Below are 7,262 nucleotides of genomic sequence, written 5' to 3'. Positions count from 1 at the left end.
TCTATCACCATCAGTTAGTTTTACCTGTTTTTGAACTTCATGTGAAAGGATCAAGTATATACTCTTTTATATCTGGCTTTCTTTTACTCTTCATTATACTTGGGAGAGTTACCCATGTGGTTGCATGTATCTGTAGTTTATTTTGTTTTTTTTTGTTATGGAATGTAGTATGTATGCACTCATTTCTTTTTTTTTTTTTTCATTATATTATTAGGAGTGGAATTGCTGGGTCATAGGGCAGCCATTAACTTCTTGAGAAATGGTGCATTTAGAAATAGAGAAAGGTCTTAAATTATGAACTGAGGCTGCTTTTTCAATCTTTTACAGTTGTTTATATCCTCTTCAAACTGCCTCATGCTTATTCCTCACACACGTATAACAAATAATATCTGTTTTAATCCTCATGACTAATACATAAGGTGGACACTGTTGTCCCCTTTTTAATATAAATAATTCAACCTATGAATCTCAGGAAAATCCAATTGTATATCTTTTTACCTTTTGGACAAACCCTTTTGATGGTACCAAAACTACTTTTAAGGTACAGCTTGATATGCTATAGTTTTCCCCCATGCTGGAGTCAATTTAGGGACCTTCTTAGGGCTTGCCTATTATTCTGAGATCACTTGATTTAGTCAGAAATCTACAACCTTTGCTTTACCATAGTATTATGTATGCTATCCTAGTCTTCATTCTATCAGGAGAGACATGCTTTTCCCCACATATAACATGTAGAAAAGTCTCCATTTGTCCTTTCAAATATCCTATTCTTACTGACTTTCTCAACATTTCAACAGGAATTAAAGAAATAAGTATTTTGAGGTACAATATATGGACTATGTGACAATGTTAAGATAATCCAGTTGCAACTGCCAACACATTCTGAGCTTCAGTCAGTTCAGTTGCTCAGTTGTGTCCAACTCTTTGAGACCCCATGGGCTGCAGCATGCCAGGCTTCCCTGTCCATCACCAACTCCTGGAACTTACTCAAACTCATGTGCATCAAGTCAGTGATGCCATCCAGCCATCTCAACCTCTGTCGTCCCCTTCGCCTCCTGCCTTCAATCTTTCCCAGCATCAGGGTCTTTTCAAATGAGTCAGCTCTTCGCATCAGGTAGCCAAAGTATTGGAGTTTCAGCTTCAGCATCAGTCCTTCCAATGAATATTCAGGACTGATTTCCTTTAGGATGGACTGGTTGGATCTCCTTTGAGTTCAAGGGACTCTCAAGACTCTTCTCCAGCACAACATTTCAAAAGCATCAATTCTTTGGCACTCAGCTTTCTTTATAGTCCAACTCTCACATCCACACATGACTACTGGAAAAACTACAGCTTTGACTAGACAGAACTTTGTTGGTAAATAATGTCTCTGCTTTTTAATATGCTGTCTAGGTTGATCATAACTTTTCTTCCAAGGAGCAATCATCTTTTAATTTCATGACTGCAGTCACCATCTGAAGTGATTTTGGAGCTGAAAAAATAAAGTCTATCACTGTATCCATTGTTCTCCATCTATTTGCCTTGAAGTGATGGACCAGATGCCATGATCTTAGTTTTCTAAATGTTGAGTTTTAAGCCAACTTTTTCACACTCCTCTTTCACTTTCTTCAAGAGGCTTTTTAGTTCTTTGCTTTCTGCCATAAGGGTAGTGTCATCTGCATATCTGAGGTTATTGATGTTTCTCCTGGCAATCTTGATTCCAGCATATGCTTCATCCAGCCTGGCATTTTGCATGATGTACTCTGGATATAAGTTAAATATGCAGGGTGACAATATACAGCCTTGACATACTCCCTTCCCAATTTGGAACCAGTCTGTTGTTCCATGTCCAGTTCTACTGTTACTTCTTGACCTGCATGCAAATTTGTCAGGAAGCAGGTCAGGGGGTCTGGTATTCCCATCTCTTGAATTTTCCACAGTTTGTTATGATCCACCCAGTCAAAGACTTTGGCATAGTCAATAAAGCAGAAGTAGATGTTTTTCTGGAATTTTCTTGCTTTTTTGATGATCCAACAGATGTTGTCAACTTGATCTCTGGTTCCTCTGCCTTTACTAATCCAGATAGAACTTCTGGAAGTTCACGGTTCACGTACCGTTGATGCCTGGCTTGGAGAATTTTGAGCATTACTTTGCTGATGTGTGAAATGAGTGCAATTGTGTGGTAGTTTGAGCATTCTTTGGCATTGCCTTTCTTTGGGATTGGAATGAAAACTGACCTTTTCCAGTCCCATGGCCACTGCTGAGTTTTCCAAATTTGCTGTCATATTGACTGCAGCACTTTCACAGGATCATCTTTTAGGATTTGAAATAGCTCAATTGCAATTCCGTCACCTCCGCTAGCTTTGTTTGTAGTGATTTTTTCTAAGGTCCACTTGACTTTGCATTCCAGGATGTCTGGCTCTAGATGAGTGATCACACCATCATGGTTATCTGGGTCATGAAGATCTTTTTTAATAGTTCTTCTGTGTTCTTGCCACCTCTTCTTAAGATCTTCTGGTTCTGTCAGGTCCATACCATTTCGGTCCTTTATTGAGCCCATCTTTGCATGAAATGTTCCCTTGGTATCTCTAATTTTCTTGAAGAGATCTCTAGTCTTTCCCATTCTATTGTTTTCCTCTATTTCTTTGCACTGGTCATGGAGGAAGGCTTTCTTATCTGTCCTTGCTAGTCTTTGGAGCTTTGCATTCAGTTGCTTATATCTTTCCTTTTCTCCTTTGCCTTTCACTTCTTGTCTTGTCATAGCTATTTGTAAGGCCTCCTCAGAGAACCATTTTGCTTTTTTGCATTTCTTTTTCTTGGGAATGATCTTGATCACTACCTCCTGTACAATGTCATTCTGAGCTTCCTTCTTTTTAAAAAATTAATTATTGGTTTATTTTGGCTGTATTGGGTCTTCCTCATTGCACATGGGTTTTCTCCAGTTGCGACTAGCAGGGGCTACTCTTCATTGCAGTGCATGGGCTTCTCATTGTGGTGGCTTCTCTTGTTGACAACAGGGGCCCTAGAGCATGTAGATTCCAGTAATTGTATTGCACAGGCTTAGTTGCTCCATGGTATAAGGAATCTTCCCAGACTGGGGATCAAACCCGTGTTCTCTGCATTGGCAAGAGGATTCTTATCTACTGGGTCACAAGGGAAGTCCTGAGCTTCCTTCTTTTAAAGTGCCTTTGGGAATATATTTTTTTAATTGTTGTATTTATTTTTATTTTTTATCATTTGACCATGCCACATGGCATGTGGGATCATAGTTCCCCAACCAGGGATCCAACCTGCATCATCTGCATTGGCAGTACAGAGCATTAACCACTGGAGCACCAGGGAAGTCTCCCTTTGGGGACATGAGATGGCTGGATGGCATCACCGACTCGGTGGACATGAGTTTGCGTGAACTCCAGGAGTTGGTGATGGACAGGGAGGCCTGGTATGCTACAATTCATGGGGTCACAAAGAATCAGACACGACTGGGCGACTGAACTGAACTGAACTGATGGTTATTTCTCCATCTGTTTCAACTCCTCCTCTCCCAATAGCTTTTTCCTTTCCATTTAAGCATTAGTGTTGTTCAAGGGAGGCTGAACTCACTTAAAATGCTCCTGTACTTTTCATCTCTTGGCCAACAACTAGTTCAATGGTTGGCATGTGACATAAGCCTGTCCATTGCAAGCAAATTTGAGAATATTTCTGGGAATTATCTGTCAAAGATGCCCACACTTCCCAATGTACTTGAACAAGGAAGCATTAGCCCCAGAAGAGAGCAGCAGCAATCTTAAACCAAGAGAGGTGCCAGCGTTAGGACAGAGCTGACACCATGGTGTGTGAAGCAGAAAGCAATCGCAGGAAACTGGATATTTCATGACATCCTTTGTGCAGCTCTACGTCTGGGCATTTTCAGATAAGTAAATTCCCCCTTTTAAAAAATTGTTTAAGCCACTTTGAGTTTTTTTTTGTTGCTGTTACTTGTTACTCTTAGCATCTTAGCCAACAATGTACAATTATATTTTGCCTACATTGGTGACTCTAAAGGTCTATATAAGTTGCAAGACTAGGTCCTTCTAGGTACAAATTACCTTGTTTTAATGGGACCACACTCCTTTAACACAGAACCTAACTTTTTAAGAGCACATTTAAATTGCACAAGCAGGATTTAAAACAGTGACCACAAATGATTACATCTAAAAATTGTAGTATAATATTATCATGCTGTTAGCTATGATAGAGTTGATAACTGATAGAACTTTTTCTCCCTCATGATCCTGTTTTCTTTGAAGTAAACATCTGAAGTTGACAGGGTTTGATGTCCCAGCTTTTTGGATCCCTGAAAGGATTACAGCATGATTTTACAATGTCTCCTCCACCAATGAAAATTACTAGGTACTGTAAATGTGTCTTTAAAAAAAATTAATTGGATCAAAATATACTTTGAAATGAGTTACTTTCTTTTATTTTAGATTTCTTAGAGTTTTATGAGATGTCTTTTAATTGCTTCAGCATGGTGCTGAAATACTTTATGTATGTAGCTTTAAAAGTCAATGATATAACAAGGTGTGCAATGAAAAATAGCAGTCCTCTGTCTACCCTTCTCCATCTTGAGTTGAAACATTTTCAACTGTTATTTTCTTTGCTTTCATGTTGCTAAATAATATGCATTGGCAGCTATTTCCTTATTTTTTAAATTTAGGCAGTCTCTTCTGGTTTTCCTCTGCAGCTGATGAAAATTCAGCTTTTACACCGTACCTCTTCCCTGCACACTCCTCCCACCCTGCTATCCTTCTTCCCATCCTCCCAATGTAGTTGTACAACAATATTTTGGCTAAATTTATAGCTCAGCTATAGTTAATGTGGTGACATGTTTATGCAACTTTTTTATATTAATAATAGCCTTTTTGTGTGTTGTTGCTTAGTTTTTCATGTGTTTATCATTAATTCCTCCCCAAATTCTTTGAAAGAATAGCAACATTCCCTTGAATAGAGTTGAACACTCAGATAATCTAGTTTCCTTTTCTTTTTCCTTTTTTCTAGATGCTTGTCTTTGATCCCTCTGCCTCTGGCTCCAGCCATGACTCTCCAGCCTGTTCTACAGCTGCCTCAGACCCACCATCTGCTTAGGAATTCCCTTCATCTCTGTCCTCTGGGGGATTTCTTATTGCCTGGATCCCATACTTTCCTACTTTGGGCTTATGTCCTCATTTGGATGAGTCACAGTCTCAGTAGTTTCTTTTAAAGCATTCTTTTTAGTTGAAGTACAACAAACATATAGTAAAGTATTGTTATTTTTGTTCAGTTGCTCAGTCATGTCTGACTCCTTGCAACCCCATGGACTGCAGCACTTCCCCGGAGGCTTCCTTGTCCTTCATCATCCCCCGGAGTTTGGTCAAACTCATGTCTGTTGAGTCAATGATGCCATCCAATCATCTCATCCTCTGTCACCGCCTTCTCCTTCTGCCCTCAGTCTTTCCCAGCATCAGGATCTTTTCCAATGAGTCAGCTCTTTGCATCAGGTGGCCAAAGTATTGGAGCTTCAGCATCAGTTCTTCCAATGAGTATTCAGGGTTGATTTTCTTTAGGATTGACTGATTTGATCTCCTTGCTGTCCAATGGACTTTCAAGAGTCTTTTACAGCACCACAGTTTGAAAGCATCAATTTTTTGGCACTGGGTCTTCTTTATGGCCCAACTCACACATCCATACTAAACATAAATGTCCTACCCAATAATTTTTGTGTGTCACATACACATATATGTATATTCATGTAACCACCACCCAGATCAAGATATTGAATATCTCTAGTGCTTTCAGGGCTCCTCAGGCCTCTTCCCAATGCCCCCACCATCACTCCATCCCCAACAAGGTTACTGCTCTTCTGACTTCTATCACTGTCAGTTAGTTTTACCTGCTCTTGAACTTCATGTAAAAGAATCATCAAGTATATATTCTTTTATATCTGGCTTTTTGAGTCTTCATTATACTTGCGAGGGTCATCTATGTTGTTGCCTGTACCCAGTGGTTTATTCTTTTGGGTTTTTTGCTGTGGTATATTGTATGTGTGTACCCATTTCTTTTTGGAATATTGCCTAGGAGTGGAATTGCTGGGTTACGGCATAGCCATTAGCTTCTTGAGAAATGGTGCATTTAGAAATATTTTTGGCTGGCTGGTTGTGTATTAGGTTAGGCTAGACTGTGCTGTAGTAACAAATAAGACTCGAATCTTAATGGTTTAATGTATTATGTCTCTTCTGGCTCACAAATGTTTGCTGAAGGTCTGGTAACTCTCCCGGGCAGCTGTTTTTCACGTGGTGATTCAATGACCCAAACCACGTCAAACATGTGGCTCCACCATCTCAACATGAGGCTCTTCAGAAAACATGGAGCCCACTCTCTCTTCAGTGCTTTGTCCAGGAAGTGACACATGTCACTTCTGCTCACAGCCACTTGATCAGAGCACATGACCCAGCCTAACCTGGAGAGATCTGGGAAGTATAGTCTTCTGTGTACCAGGAAAGAAAGGAGAAACGAATATTGGTGACTGTAAATGTGTGTCACACTCACATATCTGACAGTACCTGTAGTTTAATGTTATACTTTAGTGAAAGTTTGGCCAAGTGTTTAATTCTAGGTAGAAAGTAATTATTTTCCTTGTAATCTTGAAGTCATTTTTCCATTATCTTAGCTTCTGGTATTGCTTTTATGAAATCCAATGCCATTGCGATTATGTGGGAACTGTTTTTCTCTTTGGAAGTCTTTAGGGTTTTCTCTTTATCCCTAGCATTCAGACATTTCACAATGATATGCCTTGGTGTGGGTATTTCACTTTCTTATATTTCATCATTATGTTTTTCTATTACTTTCTAGAATATTTTCTCAACTTTACCTTCCAATTCTTTTATTGATTTTAAAAAATAGTTCTACTTTTATATTTTCAAGAAGTTTTTCCTGTTCACTTACTGTTTCCTTTTTATTGCATCTTGTTGTTCCATAGATCCAATAACTATTAATTAATGAAAGTTTTTTCTCTTGGATTGTCTCTCTCTTCTCCATGGTTTATTTTTCCCATTTATTTATACTTCCCTTTGATTTTTAAATCTATCTTTCATATTAGAGAATTTCCTTGTATATCTTGAGGTCTATGGCTGCCTGCTTACATTTAGGGGTCAAGGAATAAAAAGCTAACTGAAGCCCTTTGTACTCAGGTATCACTTACTGACTGGTGAGCTTCCCTGTAGAGTCATGAGGTGAAACCCAGACATTTTGTTAACTAACTCCCC

This window comes from Bubalus kerabau, chromosome 10, assembly GCF_029407905.1.
Source record: "Bubalus kerabau isolate K-KA32 ecotype Philippines breed swamp buffalo chromosome 10, PCC_UOA_SB_1v2, whole genome shotgun sequence".
NCBI classification, from domain to species: Eukaryota; Metazoa; Chordata; class Mammalia; order Artiodactyla; family Bovidae; genus Bubalus; species Bubalus kerabau.
Note: the sequence above shows the minus strand (reverse complement) of the source record.